Genomic DNA, 20,764 nt, shown 5'->3' with positions numbered 1-20,764 from the left:
TAATTTTATTGCAAAGAATATCACAACCACAATGCGTGTCAACACAACTGCATTGTAAACCTTTGGTAGAGATTGTGCAGCCCTGGAATACAGCAGCTAACAGCCACAGTACCAGGTTAAGAACTGCAGAAGCTTTCAAAACAAGCCAGGACATTACTGAACGCCCCAAATCCAGAGAGGGACGGTGGGGACCTCAGATGAGTGCTGTCCCCCCCATGTCCCCCCATGTCCCCTCATATGTTTAGCTCATGCAGGACACAAAAGAACAGCACAGAGACACTTGAGTCCATCAGGTAATGAACTCATGCAGCTGGGGTAAGAGACGTGGGCGAGGCCAGGGCAGGTGGGCAGTTGGGCAGGTGGGGGTTAATAAAGGGACCGCTTCTGTCCCGCCCATCTGTGGGGGGGTGTGGTCAGGCCACTGCATCAGCCGTGCATTCCACTGCTCAGTTGAATAATGAGACATTCATACGCCGCATAAATAATGCAAGGGCTTTTGATAACGATTAGGCAACATCCATTTGTGTTTGGTTAGCAACATTATTTAAATGGCGACTGGATTGACTGTGTTTATACCGACACTGGATTGAAGGTTGTTGTGTTTGCCGGATCCTGTCATGTTTACCTAGAGTGTAAGGTGAACACGGGGGGGGGGGGGGGAATTCAGCCCAGAGCACGACGCAGAACCGGACGAGGACACCACGCGGTCCACAAATCTCAGAGGAGCAGGACCTGCGTCCTTCAGCCCCCGAAGCCAGAGGCTCACACTGGGCCAATGAAGCAGCCGTGGTGGCGTGGGGGCTACCTCTGACCCAGGAGTGTCCCTCTGACCCAAAAGTGCCCCCTCTGCCCCGAGGAGCAGCAGTGTGGTGACATTTCCCCTGCTTTCGAGGAGGTAAAAGATTCTCATCATCCAAGAGCCGATATCTCTGCATGGTGAATTTTCCCCACAGCCGGGGGATGTAGTTACAGCACCACAGAGGAGACGCAGAGCGAAGTCTGTAAAGAACCTCCTGGTTACACAGGCACACGCGCGCACACACACACACACACACACACACACACACACACACACACACACACACACACACCCCAGCGTTCACCAACACCTCCATGGATTTCATCGGGGTGCAGGGATTTATTTTCACCGTGTTATTTAGCTTGATGTTGTTTCACAAAAAAATATTGTTTTTATATGAGCTGCTATGTGAGATAAGCAGGTTTGATACAAACCGATATAAATTGACACAAATTGCATCAATCTGTGAATCTCTATTTGAGATATTCAATGGCCGTTTTTCATAAATTTACAAAGGAGCTTTTGGATAAGATAAATGCCTTTATGAAGTCAGCTTCATGTTATATTTAATGACAGCAGATATGCTGAGGTTTGTGTTAATGGAAACCATGGATACTGGAAGACAGTTACGTCCTATTGACTCTTGTCTGAGCTGGGAAACGTGCTCACACCCACACACTGCTGGCTGGCAGCCCACACACTGCCATTTGTTGGCTACTATACTGTGCTAATAATAGATAATGAAAGTAAATTCAACCTTTTCAGAAAGCTTTTTGTAATGGATAATGATCATTTTATTGTTTTCTAAGCAGCATTCACAGACAAAGAAAAATGTGGCCACACACACAGAAAAAAAACAAAGATCAAAAACTGAGATCGCCAGCCATTTCAGAGTCGCAATCATCAGCCAGCTGGTGGGCGGGTCCCGGTGTTGGTGGGCGGGCCCCAGGGCTGGTGGGCGGGTCCCGGTGTTGGTGGGCGGGCCCCAGGGCTGGTGGGCGGGCCCCAGGGCTGGTGGGCGGGTCCCGGTGTTGGTGGGCGGGTCCCGGTGTTGGTGGGCGGGTCCCGGTGTTGGTGGGCGGGCCCCGGTGCTGGTGGGCGGGCCCCGGTGCTGGTGGGCGGGCCCCAGGGCTGGTGGGCGGGTCCCGGTGCTGGTGGGCGGGCCCCAGGGCTGGTGGGCGGGCCCCGGTGCTGGTGGGCGGGGAGAAATCTGGGGCTCTGCGCAGAGACGGGCACAAGCATGTCTTCCAGGCTGCCTGTGACAGCCCAGGCAGGCGGAGGAAGAGTGCTGCTCCTTCTGTGTCTCCATCTTCTTTGTTCTCACCCACTATACTCCCCCCCACCCCCACCCCCACCACCTCCACCACACACAGCTGGATGTAGCAGATGCTGAGAGACACGGGTCAGCACTACAGTCGCTCTGCACTAGCAGGAACTGTCTAACAACCCGGCAGCTGACTGCACAAAGCCACACCCTTTAAAGCCCAGTCACTCACTCTCTCTCTCTCAGTCACACACACACACACACACACACACACACACACACAGCTTAACAATGTAAAATCAATTTTGAATGGCTGAGGCTTGCTGTCTTCAAGCCCTAAGAAAACTCACCAGGCCACACTGAGCAGCTGGAGATGGAGATAACGTTCGGACATTTGGGACAGTCTGTGATAGCTGGAACATCCCTGGTGTCCCGGACCTGGGCGGCACCTTACGAAACGCAATTAATAATAAAATATCTGGACTTTAGTCTCTCAGTTTGGCTCAAAAGCCCCAACCTGGGCCAGTGCACGAGGGGATGTTTGTGAAGGAGATTTACAGCGCTAGCCTGGGCACTGCGCACTTAACGCTGGTGCTAAGAGCTGCTCTATTCATACCATTACAATAAACCCTATTCCAACACATCCCACAAGCCCAAAACAATGCGGTGTTCACTCTTTCTTCTGCTCCCTCACACCAAGACTAAACACAGCCAATGTGATTCTCCAGCACACGTTCTGCACAAAATGGAGCCGCTGCATCTTTTTGTCAATGTCACCCCAAGGCTACAAGAATACATTTGTCAAAATAAACAATAGCTGCCTTCTCCAATCCATCCTTCAGTACTACAGCACCCGCACCTGCGCTAAATGTGCACATGTCTGTGTGTGACACACACACACACACACACACACACACACACACACACACACACACACACACACACACACACACCACACACACACACACACACACACACACACACCCTCAAACAAGGTAAGAAAGGAGGAGTCAGAACTGAGGCCACTGAAGTCCACAGTGGTGTCCGGGTGGTGAGGACATTGATTATTCCTTCCAGGAATAGACAACACAGTAACGTGTTAAAACACAGGAGATGGTAAAACACATGTGGATGTGTGTGTGTGTGTGTGTGTGTGTGTGTGTGTGTGTGTGTGTGTGTGTGTGTGTGTGTGTGTGTGGTTCTGATCCACTGGACATGCCGCATGACGCGGGGCAGAAAGCAGCTGTGTGAATGAGGTTTTGGAGCGACTTTAATGCAAACGAGAGCTACTGGCATACGGTGCTCAAATCTGAACGGCTGATACATCTGCAGTTGGTAGTGACTTCATTTTACTTTCACCAAACCCAAGCAGAATATTTGATTGCTACCATCTGTCAAAATGCTTTTTTCCAAAAAAAATAAAAAATTATAATAATAATACAACATTTTCAAACAACTGCAAAGAGCACTAAGCCTGTGCAGAGAGTTTGGCAGATGGTTGCTTCCTCGTGTTGGCTACAGAAGACTCCAAACGTCTGAAGCAGACCCATCATCCTTATCTGTCAGAGGTTTCAGCACTGCCAATAATAGCACATACATGGCATGTCATTCTCAAAGGATAATAGCCCAATTGGGCTAATAGCCCAATATCCCAACAACAAGCTCAACCACCACCACCAGAAGGACATGAACACGAATGTGAGCTATTTGGGAGCTTGGAGAGTTTGAGTCTCAGAGTGTGACCCCCCCCCCCCCACCCACCCAGCCAACCTCCCTCCATGTGCACTTTTATTATTCACTGCCAATTCAACGCTACATTTGCCCTTTGTGAAACTCCCATGCTGGCTTAACTCAGAGCTCATTTGCCAGCAGCTAGGACCCAAGAGCTGCCCTCCGGACTGCCTGTCACACTGTGTAGAAAGGTGACTGTGCAGTGACCCATTGGTGCAGCTGAAGCATGGGCTAGATGCCCCTCCCACTCTGCCCCGCCCACTCTGCACCTGCCATCAGCACAGGTGAGCGACGGCTCGCCCACCAACTCCCACACTGGTGATAGTTCGCATCATTAAAGGGGCTTAAACTGTTTACACTATAATCACATAGAAGTAAAGCAGGGCTGCTAGAACTGCAGGTTAAAGGAGAAGATTAATAACGACTGCAGCGTTACGAGGGGAAGAGGAATTCACAGACACCACCTGCATCCATCAAGGAGCGCAGAGAGGTGGAGGAGTTGGTGGGTGGGGTGGGTGGGGGTGTGCGAGGGTGGAGGAGGGCTGGAACAGGCTTCGGGGGTACTTAACTGGCGCTGGACCATAACATGAGAGGTGTGTGGGTCATCTGTGTCTAGGCCAACTGAGGTTTTTGCCCGACGTGCTGAAACACGGTGAAAATGGAGAAAACATGGTTACACGCACCTCTGGCTGCTGTCCAAACGTTCACATGAGGCTCATCTGATTACATGTGCACGACCAGCAAGATGAGCATGGTGCTTGTAACACCAAGGTCATGGGTTCAATCCCCAGGGAGCACACACACCGTCATACCGACAAATGTGCAAGTCGCTCTGGATCAGAGCGCCTGACAAACACTGAACATGTAAATGTCAAGGAGACTAAACACAGACACTACGTCCTTTACAAATCCTGCGATTAGCCATTAACAGCCACTGCAATTTACAACCCTGTCCTGGTATTCATAAAGCAAATATTTCCATGATAGAAAACACAAATAATAAAAACCACATCAGAGCCATTGTGCATCTCTAGAGGTGTACAGAGGAGACGGAAGTGTGTGTGTGTATGTGTGCGTGTGTGTGTCCATGCTGTTGACTGCACTTTATTTCAGGTCAGTGGACAGTGTAGATCAGTAACTAGGCAACAAACAGGAAGTGAGGCAGTAGGAACTTCCTGCTGTGGCACTAAGCCCACCCACAGCTTAAACCAGCCAATGGGACCAACACACTCTCCACCACAAACACACACACACACACACACACACACACACACACACACACACACACACACACACACACACACACACACACACACACAGGGCTTTTCAATGTGGCGGTCATTTTCAGTTAAGCCTCTATTTTTCCTTCCAAATAAAAAGCTGAAGGAAGGGGAAGCAAAACCCCAACACAGCCAGACACCACCCTCACACCACCCTCACACCGCCCGTCACCACACCCTCACACCACCCTCACACCACCCTCACACCGCCCGTCACCACACCCTCACACTACCCTCACACCACCCTCACACCACCCTCACACCGCCCGTCACCACACCCTCACACCACCCTCACACCACCCTCACACCGCCCGTCACCACACCCTCACACCACCCTCACACCACCCGTCACCACCCTCACACCACCCTCACACCGCCCGTCACTGCACCCTCACACCGCCCGTCACCGCACCCTCACACCGCCCGTCACCACACCCTCACACCACCCGTCACCACACCCTCACACCACCCGTCACCACCCCTCACACCACCCGTCACCGCACTCACTCCGCCCGTCACCGCACCCTCACACCGCCCGTCACCACACCCTCACACCGCCCGTCACCACACCCTCACACCACCCTCACTCCACCCTCACACCACCCGTCACCACCCTCACACCACCCTCACTCCACCCTCACACCACCCCTCACACCACCCTCACACCACCCTCACACCACCCTCACACCACCCTCACACCACCCGTCACTGCACCCTCACACAACCCGTCACCACCCTCACACCACCCTCACTCCACCCTCACACCACCCCTCACCACACCCTCACACCACCCTCACACCGCCCTCACACCGCCCTCACACCACCCGTCACCACCCCTCACACCACCCGTCACCACCCCTCACACCACCCGTCACCGCACTCACTCCACCCGTCACCGCACTCACTCCACCCGTCACCGCACCTTCACACCACCCGTCACCACACCCTCACACCGCCCGTCACCACACCCTCACACCACCCTCACACCACCCGTCACCGCACCCTCACACCACCCGTCACCACACCCTCACACCGCCCGTCACCACACCCTCACATCACCCTCACTCCACCCTCACACCACCCGTCACCACACCCTCACACCGCCCTCACACCACCCGTCACCGCACTCACTCCACCCGTCACCGCACCCTCACACCACCCGTCACCACACTCACCACACCCTCACACCACCCGTCACCACACCCTCACTCCACCCTCACACCACCCGTCACCGCACTCACTCCACCCGTCACCGCACTCACACCACCCGTCACCACACCCTCACACCACCCTCAAGATCTGGTTTTGTTTCCAACACATTCACCAGCTTTTTTATCTCATCAGCCAGCTCGTCCTGGACCTTCCTGGGAGACAGGAGCCCTCCTCACACCCCTGAGAACCCCACGCTTTGGCATCCCAACACAGAAACGCCTGCTTGCCTACAGCACACCAGTGGATACCAACGGATATCGCTAGGGTACCACCACCACAAAAACACGGCTGTTTGTTCGGATACTGGCAAAGAACACGCAGTTTCCCCAGTTGTGCTCTATCACAGGCGTGTGTGTGTGTGTGTGTGTGTGTGTGTGTGTGTGTGTGTGTGTGTGTGTGTGTGTGTGTGTGAGAGAGAGTGGGAGGTTGAACTGTGAACATACATCATCCCCAGGTTCAACTCCCTCCCCTTCAGCCAGAGAGAGAGAGGCTGCCCCGCACATCAATGTAGCTAATTGCTGTTGGTAGGGGTCTAATGTACTGGAACGCTACAATTCAGCTCTGCTGGGCCCGTCAACCATATTTCACATCATCACCGGCCTCCTCACTCTCTCACACACACACACACACACACACACACACACACACACACACACACACACACACACACACACACACATCTCTTATATCTGCAAACTACGTGTGGGAAGGCATGTATACAAATATGTTTATTGCTGGCTCGTAAGCATGATTGAGATTGTGATGTTTAGTCATTAATGTAAAAACTAGGTGTGAGGGGAGATATGACAACACTGAACACATATTGCCTTAAAAGTAGCTGAGAAAGTGAGTTAGAGTGAGAGCGTGTAGGAGTCACTGCACCCGCAAAGACACCAAGCTAGAAACCAGCAGACTAAGAGGGCACAACGTGATTCAGAACACTGCGTCACTGACGGACACATTACATAAACAAATATGATGCATCCCTTGCCAAAAAAAAAAAAAAAAAATCAAATTATGTACCGGCTGCAAAACAGAACGTACCGCTCACGTCTTTTACGTGAGACTTTTTAAAAAACAATGCTAATCCAACCAGCAAGACTTCATGTGTGTGTGTGTGTGTGTGTGTGTGTGTGTCCCTAGGTTTACGGGGCCATAGAGAGCTGGACTCAGAGCGCCCCCTGAGGGCAGACAAGGACAACCAGTCAGTCACCAAACAACAGCACAGTCTATGAGCCCCTTGTGCCAAACCGGAGGGGTCAACGCTGAAGAGTGCTGTGAATAAAAGCCATTTTGGTCACAGATAACTTATTTGAAACTGCTACACAATAACGAGTTTCCTGCTGTCCCTCGTACTAACACAGCACAGGCCTTGGCTTCAGCTCCGTAGTCTCGACGCTCGACTCCATTTTCCAAACGCTTGCCCTCTGAACAGAAAGCCTTTGTCTCTTTCATTCATGTAACAGCTCTACACCTGAGTGACACGGCACAGCTCGCCACCGCTCTGTCTGATTGGCTGTGTCCGGGAGAGGACCGCAGCACCGGGCCAGTGAGAACGGACGCTGGCTTGGGGCTCTCCATGGCCCCGCCCACCAGACGGTAACTAAGGCCCTGCTGCAGCGCTGCACTGAGATCAGGACGGGAGCCACGCCTCCAGCTCGGCCCTCCAGACCAGACTAGTAAATCACAGATGCTGGCCACTCACCCGGCTCCTGAGAACCAGCGTATTAGCAATACCTCCACACTGGAAATGAGTGCAGGGCCAGACAGGAGATGAGTAAAAAACATTTAAAGAAGAAAACCATTTCATGTTACTCACTGCCAAGTAATTATTTCTGAATAGATCGAGTCTTTGGGTGGCTCGTGAAGCAGACTTATTAGCAGGAACAGAATTAGTAGGGCAACACAGCTACAGAAGCATTAGACAAATACTTAACAGCAGAGAATAATGGAGCATTTGGAAGAATAGCCCCCCTGCCTGAGATGAAGATGAAATTAAGTGCTTGGCTTTTTCGTGTGTGGTGGTATAACACTGCATCCTATTACACAGCAAAAAACACAATCAGTAAGCATTATTGACCCTGTAACATGCAATGCTGATTACATACTAATTCGGTTTCGGTGAGAGAAATACACACCGCACCTACAGGCAATATATCGGATTGTACCAAGAGCAACATTAATCAGACATGGCATGTTTATTTCCAATGTGTGTACTGCAGGGAGACTGCAGGTAACCGTTTCGAGAGTGTCATATCCAGTTTGTCTGAACACCTCATACGTTCAATCCACTCACACGTTTTAACGATTGCTGCTAGGACTGTGTACAAAATAACAGGACGCGGCAATGTACCGTGAACATACCCATACTGGTACCTGAATCCATTATGAACAGTGAACATCCTTTATGCAGTGTGAAACTAACGCGGTCAAGTTTGAGTGCATTATTCAAAACGTCCAGCAGGTGGCACCTCAAAAAGAAAAGAAGTGACGAGGGAAAACTCATTTCTTTAGTCTAGCTACAGCCATGGAAGGCAGCAGCTACTGGGGGGTTAACAGCTGTTGGCTGTGTTCAGGAATTCCTTTGTTACATTCTTTTGTCTTCTCTGCATAGTTATTTTAGATTTACTCTCCACATCGATTGTACCATTGGTTTTTAATTTGTTATTGTATTATTGTTGACAATAATAATGAAAATAGTAATAGGCTATATTTGGTAAGGTCTACCTTAATCAGGCTAAAGCAGGCTGTTGGGTGTCCGAGTGTATGTTGATTATACTGGTAATTCACAGCCCCAATTAAGGCCACGTTGTGTGTCACCTAAAGTAAAAAAATAACAATAATGTCCCAATTTAACCGATTTCCTAATTTCTACAGACCACACCTTCTATGTCATAGGCCAGCCTCAGACCCAAGACACCACAGAGTACCAATCAGCCCAATGAATTAAGACATCAACTCATGACAAAACCAGATAAAATTATCCTGGAAGGATTCACTGATAAAGCAAGGGGGACATTTAACACAACTCCACTTGACAGAACTCCATTCTCAAGGCCCCCCGAGATGCTCCAGCACACGCGCATACAAGTGTGTGTGTGTGTGTGTGTGTGTGTGTGTGTGTGTGTGTGCATATGCGTACGCACCCACGCACAAAGAGTTAAAAACATGGCAGTAGAATCCAACTGAGTGACAGCCCAGTTCAGCCTCACAGAGAGAGGAGTACCAGAGCATGAAATTAGTGCCTGCTACTTCAACCACCGAGCCAGAGAGGGAGAGAGAGAGAGAGATGGGGGGGGGGGGGGGGGGGGGGTAGAGAGAGAGGGAGAGAGAAATGCTGCACTTTATCCCATTTTTCTTCTTTCAACATGACTGCTGCCACCTTGTGGATTAAATGAAATAATTGCTTTATTATATTTATTGTTAAAAGGGCCCCTACATTTTTGTTCTTTTATATTTTTTCTTGACACCAACTTACAATGTTTGTGTGGCGTAATGATCCAAAAACCATCATAATTAAATTCTTTTCCAATGTCTCCATCCCTTAGAATTAAATATGATGTTTGTTATGGATATCAGATAAATAAGATCTGTTCTGATTGGCTACCCTGTATTGGGCCTCATTCAGAGTTGAAACACAATGTAAGCAGGTGGGCGGAACTGCTGTAGGCTGAACAGAAGTAGATATGCAAATGAACAGAGAAACAGGTATTTCACAACAGGCTCTTTTCTCACCTTAGATTCCATATGTAAGGACTGGGTGAGCGAATGATGTGCTTTGAAACTCAATATTATAACAATATTATTATTATTAACAATATTGACATATTACTTCAAAATTCTTTATTTTGATAAAGAAAAGGATATTCATTTTTATATACTGCTGCCCTTTAAAATGTCATCCTTATTTGGTTAATTCACTTCGATGCTTGGAAGTCCAGATTACTAGGGAGTTTTTCCTTGCCACTGTCGCCCTTGGCTTGCTCACTGGGGGCTAGGACTCGGCACTTGTAAAGCTGCTTTGTGACAACAACTGTTGTAAAAAGCGCTATATAAATAAAATTTGATTTGATTTGATTTGATTAGGCTGCAACTATAGAAAAAGTTAAGACTGGATAATTAATCGAAAATACATCAAAACCTACATTCAGAACCTCTACCCGACATGATTTTGGCAGTGTCAGTTATTTTGGTTTTTGGCTTTTAATTATATCATATAACATGAATAATTAATATTCATTTGCCCACCGTTCATGTATATATTCTACTGCACGTTGTCTATGACTCCGCCCCATCCAGTCAGCAACAGGGAAGCAACCCATTTGTAAATTTTTAAATCACAACAATATGATTTCATTAGAAAACATATGCCAGCTTTAATAGTTGAACACTTGTCAATGAAAAAAAACCCACAATAGCTCATTAACCATAATCAAGGTAAAATGTACAATTAATCATGATATTGATTTGAGTTCATATTATCCAGCCCTAGAAAAAGGTAATCAGCTTCTAAACATACCAAATAACATCCATGAAAGAAACAGAAAGGACATAATAGAAAAAAGATGATCAACTTCAACACAATACAATCTTAACTAAATAAAAGCTCTTGGCAGACTAGTAAAGTAAAGCAGCTTCTGTAAATCTGCTTTGCCAAATTCTCGTCTGCTATAAGCCCAAACAAACAGATCTGAGCGGGCCTGAACACGGGCAGCTACACCACACTCTTACGCGGGAGAACCCGACCACACTGGATGGACAGTGAGCAGGCTCAGCTGACTACACCAGACACTCCCAGGAAATCTGTGCAGCTTGTTTGGCTGCAAACAAATTAACAATTTAGCTGTTGTCTAATTCATATTACATTACTGAGACTTGAAGATAAAGCTTCTTGCGCCCTGCTGTACCGCAGGCTGGCAAACGCAATCCCAGCGGCTGCAAAAAAAAAAAAAAAAAAAGCGCTACTGCTCCTGAAAAAAATGTCGGCACCCATGAGAGGACGTCCATTTACCTTCCTGAGGTAACCAGGAAGTCCCTACAAAGGGCAAGTGTGTATTAATCACACAAATCCTGTAATGCTCCTTATTTAAGCAGGCTAGTGAGTGCAGCTGTAATTGGGAGGGAGGGAGTGAAGGAGAGGGAGAGAGGGGGGGGGGGGGGGGGGGGGGGGGAGACGGGGAGGTGGGTACTCCCTTGGGCAGACCGACAAGGCACTACACGTCCATGCCTGGATAAGATCAATGTGTCCTCCTCACCCTCAGACAGAAGACGACCTTACACTCACCCGCTGCACACACAATGCTCACAGAGCAGACGGGAGAAGAGGGCAGGGGTCATGGAGTGAGGGACCTGGGGAAATCACCGAGCCCAGCGCCTTCAAATGAACTTGCGCAGTGCTCTGCTGCCCCCTGGTGGTGAATCCAACAACAGGATCACGGCAAATTCCAGTCAGAAATGATCCGATCGGTTCTGCTCACGAGAGTCACATTCTGAAATAAAAGTCTGGGTTAGATCTTTCACCAGTGCATTCAGATCCAGTGGAGTCTGTCCTCAGATGTCCACTGTTCCCTAAATGGAGCAGAGAGCAACCCTTTTAAACACATTCCATTGTCTTAAGTCACAAGAAGCTCGGAGACTCAAATTGCTTACAGACGCAACCAATTTTCGGCAGAGCGAGGAGGACAGACAGCTGCCTGGGCCGCACCGCGAACCCTGCCGAGGCCACAAGAGGTCACTAGTGAGGCCTTTTGTTGTGTTCAGCAGGGTTCCTGTGGAGAGAGGGCCCGTGTGGAGCGCTCTGCTCAGGAGGCCTGCGACGACACCGTCCTCCTCTGCTGTCCAGAGGTACAAAATTGCATCTGAATTCCAGCATGATGGCTGCTCTGAGTAGTACTGCACAGCATGGACACTTGTTTAGATGGTTTTGACTCTTGGCTGTAGTGGGTCTTAGTCGCTCAGCGACGGTTGCCAGCACACGGTGCACGGCAGCGCCGTCCTGCTGGGACCAGGATGGATGAACTCTTGAGTACTGGACCGGGCTTTATTGTGACCCAGTTTTATCATTTACCCACCAGTCTCATTCCAGCATGTCCCAAGCCCCAGCGCGTGACGGTGGGAGGCGTCCTGTAAGAGAGCTGGAGGCGTGGCCGAGGGAGCGCTGGAGGCGTGGCCAGGGCGTGACTCTCTGACGCACGCGTCCCACAACCTTCCCGTCTCTTACTCACGTTACCACAGCAACGTCTGCTAAGGTTCTTTGCTAAGGTGCTTCTCCAGGCCTGAAGAGAGCCTGGCGGCCAAGGTTGCCTAAAATACCATGTCTATGTAATGTATTTCATTTTAAAGTGGTCCGTATTGAGAGCTCTGTGCTGCCAGATTCTGGTCATGGTGCTTTGGATTCAGACTGGTTTACCCAGCAGAACTCAGGGCGTGTCATTTCATGTTGTGGTGCACCATCAATGCCATTACACCTCCAACTCGTGTGATACTCACGTAGTACTATTGGGTGATTCTGTTTCATATTTTGTTGGGTTTTTTTTATACCATAGTCTAAATCCTAAGAATATTAATAATATTCTGCTAAATGTGACACAGTTTAGATCTGACCATGTGTGTGCTAACCAGTCACAGGGCAGGATGTCATCTCTACTGTAGTTTAACACAACACTAAACATATATTAACTGATTTTAACTTAAATAAATGTTTCCTTCACGGGTGGAACCAAATCAATCTAACGACATGAACAGTTTTATGTCACAGGCAGGACCTCCACAATGACTAAACAAACAGGCACCATGTACCACACACCCTCACCCACTCCAGGGGAGGGGTACTACTGCCTGGGAAGGGGCACTACTATCTGGGGAGGGGTACTACTGCCTGGGGAGGGGCACTACTGCCTGGGGAGGGGCACTACTGCCTGGGGAGGGGTACAACTGCCTGGGGAGGGGTACTACTATCTGGGGAGGGGTACTACTATCTGGGGAGGGGCACTACTGCCTGGGGAGGGGTACTACTACCTGGGGAGGGGCACTACTATCTGGGGAGGGGCACTACTGCCTGGGGAGGGGCACTACTGCCTGGGGAGGGGCACTACTACCTGGGGAGGGGCACTACTACCTGGGGAGGGGCACTACTATCTGGGGAGGGGCAATACAGATCAATCTTAAGACCACAGTTAGAGACTGTAGAGTAGTAACTTTGATTCAAAGAATGGCGCTATATAAATAAAACTAATTCTACTGTTGAAAAAGAACAGCCCAGTAAACCATGTGACTAACTTTATTTATAAATTGATATATAAATGTTGCCTAGTATAGGAGATTATTCGAATAAATAAGTAAAACGCATTCATACAGAATAACAAAATAATTTTCAAAAGCATGCAATCCTTTTGGTTACAACAACTAGCTAGCACATATTTCGTGTCATTTTTGCAGCTACAGTAATACAATATGACATTGTGTGCATATTACATATACTGATGTGTTATAAACATATTTTAGCATGCTTCATAAATAAAAGTGTTTAAGAACACTTTAAAGAACTTTTACTTTGAATGTTTCCAAGCATGCATAATATGTGGGTCAGGAGACGTAGGTACAGATGAATGGAGGGGAGGAGAGGAGAGGAGATAAGGAAAAAGAGAGAGAGAGTGAGAGAGAGAGAGAGAGAGAGAGAGAGAGAGAGAGAGAGAGAGAGAGAAAGGAGAGAGAGAGAGATCAGGGAAGCTGGTTCTGAAAGGCTGAGGCTTGCTATATTCCAGCCTGAAAAACACTCACAGCCCTCTGAGGGGGGTCAGAGGTCATTAAACAGTGAGGATGCTGCAATCTAGCAGTACTGCTGACAGAAGCCCAATATGACCCGTTTCCAGGTTTACTTTATTCTCTGGCACTGACAGCACCAGCTCAGCAAGTTAGATACACGACAATCAGAACCAATCAGAACAGCTGGAGATCACAGCTAACAACTACCTAATAGATCTCCCTCTCTCTCTCTCTCTCTCTCTCTCTCTCTCACACACACACACACACACACACACGTTTGAGTAAAAGCTAACTTTGCTCTTTACTTTATTTTTGTTAAAGACTGAAAGAGAAGGGCACACATAAGGTCCCTATCTCATGTAGTGTGTGTGTGTGTGTGTGTGTGTGTGTGTGTGTGTGTGTGTGTGTGTGTGTGTGTGTGTGTGTGTGTGTGTGTGTGTGTGTGTGTGTGTGTGAGGGGCTGATGACTAAAGACAACCAGCAGGATACCCTGCAGACACTACTCAACACTTGCTGCTTACCCGTAGTATCCGCCTAGATATTATCAGCAATATCTAAGAGGAAGCACGCGTTAAAAGAAATGTTGCTGCCAAGCAAACGGTTTTTTTTCCTGAGACTGAGAGGAAAGAAGCACAGTAGAGGTGACTGGGAGTATTTAATCTCAAACTTATTCTCCTTTCTCTGTGGTTAAACATCACGGATGTTACTGTGCTAAGGTCAGCTTCTGAAGTCTTCCATAAAGACTTCAACGCAAAGTGTTCTGTAGCTTGTTTCAGAAGCCTGAGCTTCTCACAGGTCTACCCACAGCCATCTCTAAATGCTCTGCCTCTTCTTATGAAGTGATGCTGCAGATATTATACCAAAAGATTTTGATATTACTGCTGTTGCTGATTAATTGTTACTGCTCTATGGTCATTTGTAATTGCTTATGTATTTAAAATTATACAGCTGCCTATTTTCATTATGACACTGAAGATCTGTGGAACAAATACCCATCCGAGTTAATTAAACATGTGCGTGCAATCAAAATATATTCTGAAAGCCCTGCTAAACATTATGATGCATCTTGTAAACAGTCAGCTCAACCTAATACATGCTGCTCGACCTCATCACCCTCGTGCATTGTTACATTTCATTAAACCAGTAAATACCCATCTTAGGTTTTACAACTGCGGCCTGAAACTGGAGCATGTCGATATGGAGCCATTCCGAGCATTCCGGAACACTGGAGAGCCATGTCTGCCCATGCCCCGCCCCCCAGAGGCGGGACACTGCTGAGTGCAGCAACCAGGCCCAGGTGAGTGGTAGAGATAAAGGAAAGGGAAAAAAAAAACAGGAATGTGAAGAACTTCCTGCTCACACATGTACATTTAGCTTGTACGGTGAAATAACAAATTTGGCTGTTCGCATCGTGTAATGTCTGTTTGCAAAAATGCCCACCGCAGGTAGGACCTCTCGATTTACTGACATCTGCCCCTCATTGTTGCGTTAATAGGCCAGTCTCCATGACACCTGCATAGCTTTGTGGGTTTGAGTGTTAGTAGCAGTACACAAAGATTGTTTTTTTTTTTTTATGGAATGGTTAAAAATGTTTAGTAAACATTTATTTACACGTGAATGCAGTAAATGGCCACTATCTGCAGCAAGCTTACAGCAAAACACGCAAAGATCTAGGAGCACAGAGGGAAGGCAAGACGGTGAGGTTGAAATATGAGAAGATACTTTCATAAAACGCATGGTATGAATGTCATTTAAACCACTCTATGGCTTGAGTGTTTCATCACTCTTCACTTCAGGGCAAATTGTTTGGAGTGAGAGGTATTTCCATGAATGTGTAGATCACGCAGGGCGACACAGCACGAAGCAGCAACACGCCATCGGCTCCCTGCACTTCAACTAAAACATTTGCCAAAATCTGAACATCATGAAGGGTTTTGAAAAGATCCACAGGATCTATGTGCCATCATATGCAGAATATGGAATAAGAGTCCTCAAATGAGTAAGTTCAGTGAATCAAACACTACGCCTGCTCAGCATAACCTATATAGTAAATTTATGTATATATATTTACATACAGACATTTACCATTTAGCCACATCAACCCCTGTTAAAAAGCAGTAAGAAAGCAGTGTTAGCCTCCAGCAGAATTAAGCAGTGTATTAAGACTGATAGTGTTAATGAAGCTCTTGAATGCATGGCATTATTTAGAGGTGCCGTTAAATTAAAAACTGCATTTCCCTTGGCATCGCTGAATAAGGACTAGGTACGTGGAACTAACACTGAACCTCAAAGTCAGTTGTCCCCTCCTTAAAATGTAAATTCCATATAAGCAAAGTAGGGTCATAGTAGGGACAATTTCCAAAACTCTCAGACTAAAATGTAAAAGCCTTGACTGATTAATGTTTAAACCTCTAAAATTTGCATACACCAGTCCATGTTCAACCCCAAAAAGTTCTGCAGATGAAGAACCAAACAGTGACAGTAGATCAGTGGGCATGGTTGAGGCTCACATCATCATCCTGGACAAGTTGTCCATCTGCTCTGCACATATCATCCCAGACAGTTGCTCAACCCTTACAGAAGTCCAGAACGCTTCACTCAGTGTTTGACAGGGAAAAGAGGCCCAGGTCCAACTTTACTGGCATCACAAGCCTGATGTAAACCTATAAACACAGTGTAAGTTCCATCTTTGTCAATCCCTTTGTCAGGTCAACTGATTTTCAGTTCTTGATTCCGTGAGTCATCATGATGCCTCACTGTAAACCAGCCAATCAGAACAGAGCTAATCAATTCTTCATGACCCAGCAAAAAAGGGTTGTTTGGTAAAAAAAAAAGAACACAGCTTATTTAATTCCAAGGCCAAATAGGGTGAAACTGGACAGATCTGGGTATTGTTCACTCCAACCTAAAGTCATATACCTCCTGTCATAAACCTCCTACACAGATATCACAGAACAATTAAAAAAATACTGCATAAATGCAACCTAGGACACCTTTAAAAGCGCAGAGTAGCCCACAGTGCTAACAACCCAACACATCCACCCTGAACTCATATGCTGCTCATGCTAACTGAGGCCCGTCCCATGTAAAACACGAGCATTTTAGGAAAGGCCACATGCGACGCAAGCTGTGACTCACACGGCCACGCCTGACACAGGGACGTCCAGCGCTGGGAGCGTGAGAGTGCGCGCACAGCAGAGAGGACGCTGGGAGAGAAGACCAGAGCGAGACGGGAGCCTGCCAGGTTACAACGCGCAAGTACTCAACAGTAGCCTGGCGTCCTTGCAGCGGGCGGTTCAGCTGTGCGGCTCGTCTGTGAGCGTGTGCACGAGCAGATGCCTGGCAGTCCACCAGCGGCCAGGCAAGAGCAGTCTTGTGCAACGTGAAGTGTCCTCCGGATAAACATTGTTCAGTCATGTCTGGTTCACTACGTCAGATCTCATCATAACCACAATATGTGCACCACGCAGTTCTCTAAACCCTCCACCTTTACCCCTCTGTTTATCTGGCCGTGCGTCTCGGCTACGCCTTCCTGATATATGCGGGTAATCGGGCCACCGCACACTCAGCTCTATCTCTTCGAATTGGGCAGCTTTGGTGGCTGCCTGCATGTGATACGATATCCAGTTAAGAAAGAGAACCCTGCCTTGCCCACCTGACCGGGGACTCAGTACTGGCTGTGGCCTGGTCTGTGAGGGGTGTCAGATGGGCATCTGGGCAGCCCCATGGCACAGCAAGCCAACTATAGTTCTAGCACATAGAGATGGGATGCTGGCTGAGACAATGCAAGCCTGCTTCCTCTCTCCCCAGTGGAAACTGGGTGAGACTGAAACCAGAGATGGAAGCTGGTGTCCGACACCGCTGCCGAGTTCCTCCTCCTCCCTCGTGCTGTCCCTCTGACAAAACTCAAGGAGTCACACCAACACTTCCTTCAGCCGAGAAAATAAATGAATGTGGAACACCTCACACAAGTGCAAGAGGTTGTGCCGATCTCTCCGTCAAGCACACAATAGCGGCGAAAGCCCCACGTCACAGTCCCAGTGACAATGGCTCACAAATGAATGGCACTGAACAGGCTTCAGGATAATGAAACAATTTACTGCCAAGAATGGTTCAGGAGGATGAAAAGGGATAAAGACATGTGAGTTATAAGGCCTTCGCCATTGCAACATAATCAATCCATTCCAGTCAGCAGAGACCGGGGGGAAGTTGTCACAGATCTTTTCATTTACAAGTGGGAACCTGCTCAAATGATCCAAACTCAAGTTTGAGAGTGTGCAATATAAAACAACTCTGCTTCACAACAAATGACACGCCAATGGAGGTAACAAACAAAGAGGAACTGTTAGCACGTAAGGAAATGAGAGTGAAGTATTCCACTCTGCTGAGACATGTTAGTTACAGAAACAGTGGGCTAAATCTCTGAACTACAAACTTAAGCAGTACTGCACTTTAATCAGCTCCTGTACTCATTACATTTGCTTGAATATAATGAACTTAAACCTAAGCGGAGGGTTGGGTTGACATGGTGCATAAATGCTCAAAAGCTGGATTTATGAGCGCATGATGTGGTGAACCTTACATCTGAGCATGTAACTCACTCACATTTAGGTGACACACAGACTCCAGGGCAGGTATAACAATGAGCTGCTGAAGGATTTTGATTATTACTTTAAACATAAAACACCATCCATAATCCTCACTGGCAACTGGTTGAGTTATTTTTCAACACCCATTTCTCTTAACCATGCTGTATTACTTAGCACTGCCATGCGATCTGATTGAATGTGATCGCAAGTCTTGAAGTGATGTAAACAAAACATGCAAGTAACACCTTGAACTTGCTTTAAAACATCTGCATTTCTGATATTTGTTTGTGATATGCTAGCTTGCTTTTCTAGATTGTTGTGAGCCAAGAGCATTTATACACATGAATACTATTCATTCAATTAGCTAAAAACTTGTTCTGTTGGCTGAGTCACACGAATAAACACTGAAAGAGAAGACTGCAATAGTCTTAGTTATACAAACTACTGATCAAGGCCAAGTCTCATCTCACAGAGAGGACAAATGTAAGTGAACTCTGCACAAATATTAGATTATATTTTCTTTTGACCATAGTAAATAATGACATGGCTTGCAGTATCCAATGTGTGGCCAGACCGAGGTCTACAAAACTCTGATATCAATACAAGACTGGAAGATCCCTTCTGGGAGCACACACACTTAACAGATAATGGACCCTAGTGTGTAAAAACACAACAGACTTCTCTGATGCAAAACTGTTATACAAACATGAACACAAGTTCCAGTTTATTTTGCAATGTTAACATTATAGATTATATATAAAACATTTAATGTTATCCAGATGCCCAAATGTGTAGTCTCTGGGTGTGACTTATTCTTCCAATGCCATCTCTTATAGGTCAAACATCAAATGGTGTATGAACACTGATGGAGCACCTGGGATGCTGGTTAAGGGTGGTGCAATGCATCTACGACAAGTGTATTTCTTATAGAGAATTTGCACAGTATAAAATAATGCAAATAAATGTAACAAAGGAAGAATTTAACGTATTTAGTGTTTTGGGGTTTTGAGCGATAATTTAAGACATCACAGCATCCTGAATCAAGTTTCAAGCAGTGAAATGGCTAAAGATTAGCCTATTGCCCATACTCAAAACACCCACATTTTTCAATCCACATACATTTGCTTGGGCAAAGACATCTGGACTTGATAATGTACTGATGACCTAAACAATGCTTCAAACCATGTATTTGAAGATTGCTTTATGATAAGTTACACATAAAAAAGCAACTTATGAGTGTGGGTATTCCTGCCTGTTCTTTATCCATGGCTCCATTTATCCCAACTTCAAATCCAAACCAGCATAATGGATACATGATAACTTGAATGTTTGTGAACTCAAACCCCACAAAACACAGCTAATCTGCTCTTTCAGAATTGAAGTTCCACAATTAATTTTTCATGAAGGTCCATGTTACCCAAGATCCCTCAACCAGTGATAACTCGGCCCAAGCACCTGAGACGTTGAGCACATCACACATGACTCGTATTACTCTCCCCTAAATAAACTAGAATTGCACTCAAGATCCCAAATACAGATGTGAGACGCTTCTGAATTCCATAGTCAAATAACCACTGTGACGGAGCGGACCAGTTTTTCCACATCAATGGATAGACATAATAGCTTATTGAATGTTTCTACACCCTGAAAGCTGTTTTTTCCCTTGTGCATTAGATGGTATTAGTCATGTACAGCCTGAATTTTACATGCAACGACGGGAGGTAAGATATGAGTGAAAACAACGGTTAATGGGTCGTTTTTTGTTTCATGTTATGGTTTTCCCCAACATGTCAGAAAGAGATGCTGTATTCTGAGAGTACCATGAACCTTCTTTATTTGAGATTACTTTCAGTCAGGGAGGTAGGTTATAACAGCTAGCTAAAACCTAAACCCTAGGTTTCAGTTAATCCATAACCAATTGTTACGTCAAGTAATGATAATTATTACGTCAAGTAATAATTATTACGTCACGCAATACCAATTATTACGTCAAGTAATAATAGCTCTAATAATATCCAACTACAATGTCATGTCACTCGTTCCAAACACATTTTTCATTCATGCATAAATGAAAGCTCCTCGGCGAAGGGCACGTCAGCCACTGGCTCTACTGGTCCCAGTTACA

The 20,764-nt window shown here is 46.9% G+C and overlaps 1 protein-coding gene and 1 long non-coding RNA gene across 2 annotated transcripts in view; both read right to left on the bottom strand.

The window, feature by feature from the left end:
• Positions 1-20,764, bottom strand: part of smap1 (small ArfGAP 1) — a 94,886-nt gene that overhangs the window by 73,495 nt on the left and 627 nt on the right.
• Positions 10,638-19,116, bottom strand: LOC143476251 (uncharacterized). Its single transcript, XR_013121252.1, has 2 exons — positions 11,571-19,116; positions 10,638-11,221 (listed from the first exon to the last, which is right to left on the bottom strand). It is a non-coding gene; the product is annotated as an uncharacterized LOC143476251 (long non-coding RNA).

The sequence above is a fragment of the Brachyhypopomus gauderio genome, chromosome 15 (genome assembly GCF_052324685.1).
Source record: "Brachyhypopomus gauderio isolate BG-103 chromosome 15, BGAUD_0.2, whole genome shotgun sequence".
In the NCBI taxonomy this organism is placed as follows: Eukaryota; Metazoa; Chordata; class Actinopteri; order Gymnotiformes; family Hypopomidae; genus Brachyhypopomus; species Brachyhypopomus gauderio.
Note: the sequence above shows the minus strand (reverse complement) of the source record. Positions and strands in the feature narration are given on the sequence as shown.